Here is a 2,500-nt window from a genome sequence, read left to right on the forward strand (position 1 = left end):
CGTATGACTCACTAAAGATAGCCACCTATATAGATAGACCAGCTTTATCACTATTTGTCGATTCGGGTCTATTGGAAACTAGTTTATAGCATTTTGGAGAGTCGACGGAAGCCTCTTATACCATATTTAGCTAAATGGATATCTGTGTTATGATACAAGCGTCAGTTTTGAAAAAAAAAAAAGATAATATTTTGCGCCCTCGGCTCTAAACAATCTTTGTTTTTTGACATGAAGAATAAAGAAGCCATTGCGATTGCCGGAAATACTAGCCTACTAAAGGGACCAAACACAAGAAAATTAAGAGTTTGTCATAGGGGGTACCTCGATTACTATTTGTACCTGTTTTTTATTTAGATTTTATATTTATTATAATATAAAGAAAATATCTTATTCTTATAATAATATATATATATATAAAGATCTTATCTTACTTTATATATATCTTCTTCTTAATCTTATATATTCTTATCTTATATATATTATTTAATAATTATTATTTATTATTATTATATATACTTATATCTTACTTCTTACTTTATATATACATATTCATTATTAATATATTATATTATAATAATATAATAAAATAATAAAATATATATATAGTATTTATTTATATTATAAATAAATACTTTGATTTGATTATAATTTGATAATTCTAAATTGGAATTATTACTACTTAAAATTTTATTAATATCTATATCTATTAAGATTAAGAATTATATATCTAAGTCTAAGTGAGTATATAATGTAGTTTTTCGTCTTTCTACATGAAAAATTTGAGAGGATATGGATGAGATATTATTTTCTTCATTTTTGCTCTTGTCTTCGAATTTCATTCACTAAGCAAAAAGTTTTTTTAATGAATTAAATTAAATTTATATTGATTCAAGGGTTTGTTAGAATCCCATCCAGCAGGGATTCTTAGTCATAATAGGATTATCGTACGCTATAGAAAGATAAAAACTATATTTTCTAGATTTTATTTAATTATATATGACGAGAAGAAGATTTTTATTTGCCTAATTTCACGAAAAAAAGAATTTCATCTTTTATCTTGTTATCTTATTAATAGAGACTTCTTGATCAATAATCAGGAATATAGAAAAGGGTCAGATTTCCGATTTTATGTGACTTTTGATTCGTTATACAATTAGATCTTATGTCAACAAAGAAAACCCTTTCGTCTCAATTTCACTTGTATTCCGATAAACGAATTACTTGTTTGCTCAAAATAAAATAATGGACTTAATGTTCTAATTTTGATTCAAAGGAAAGAAAGTGTGGAGTTGAAATAACTCACTCAGAACGCCTTTTAAAGGATTACGTGGTACGATTAGATCGAATAAACCCTTCTGGAATAAATACTCAGACGCTTGTGAACCTTCGGGTACTGTTTTATTCAATGTTTGTTCAATTACTCTTTTACCCGCAAAGGCAATGTAGGCATTGGGTTCGGCAATAATGATATCCCCCAACATACCAAAACTGGCTGTCACCCCACCAGTAGTAGGAGATGTAAGGATTGGTACATAGAATAATTTTTATTTGATTGATAATCATATAAGCAGAAGATATTTTAGCCATTTGCATCAAGCTCAAACTTCCTTCTTGCATACGTGCCCCTCCAGAAGCACACACTATAATAAGAGGTAGAAATTCTTTAGTAGCATATTCAATCAAACGGGTAATTTTCTCCCCGACTACGGATCCCATACTACCCCCCATAAACTGAAAATCCATAACCCCTATTGCTACGGAAATACCGTTTAATTGCCCTATGCCCGTTTGAACAGCCTCGGTTAATCCTGTCTTTCTTTGATAAGAATCGATACGATTTTTATAAGGCTCCTCCTCCGAATGAAATTGAATGGGATCCAGAGAAACCATGTCTTCATCCATAGGCTCCCAAGTACCCCGATCGATCAAAAGTTCGATTCTATCAGAACTACTCATTTTCAAATGATATCCACATTGTTCACAAAGATTCATTTTTGATTTAAAAAATTTCTTATAATTTAATCCATAACAATTTTCGCATTGAACCCACAAATGCTTGTATTTTTGAGTTACATCCAGCTTAGTAGAACCTTGTCGTATACTCCTTCCGACTTTTTTACTAGTATTTCCACTTTTACCACAAATGGAACTAGAAATGTAATTGTTACTGGAATTGTCACTACCACTTACAGTGTAACTATCAATACAGATTTGAGACTGAAGATAAGTGTCAATGCAACTATTAATGTGATTATTCCAAGTATACTGAGTATCATCCATGTAATGATCGTGGTCGGGATTCTTACTCTTAGATCCATTATTCAGATAACTAGAATTCCGATAAAAAGAACTTTCTAGTTCACTACAAGGATGATCATTATCAATCTCAAAAATATTATTTTCAATATCAAAATATATAGAATAACTGTCCCCGTTACTATCTTTAACTAAAAAAGTATCATCAGAGATGAAATTCCGAATGTCCTTGACGCCAAAAAAA

The 2,500-nt window shown here is 29.9% G+C and overlaps 1 pseudogene; it reads right to left on the reverse strand.

Moving 5' to 3' along the window:
• Positions 1-1,032: 1,032 nt before the first annotated feature.
• Positions 1,033-2,500, reverse strand: part of LOC122584627 — a 2,052-nt pseudogene continuing 584 nt past the window's right edge.

This window comes from Erigeron canadensis, unplaced genomic scaffold (assembly GCF_010389155.1).
Source record: "Erigeron canadensis isolate Cc75 unplaced genomic scaffold, C_canadensis_v1 Conyza_canadensis_unscaffolded:60, whole genome shotgun sequence".
NCBI classification, from domain to species: Eukaryota; Viridiplantae; Streptophyta; class Magnoliopsida; order Asterales; family Asteraceae; genus Erigeron; species Erigeron canadensis.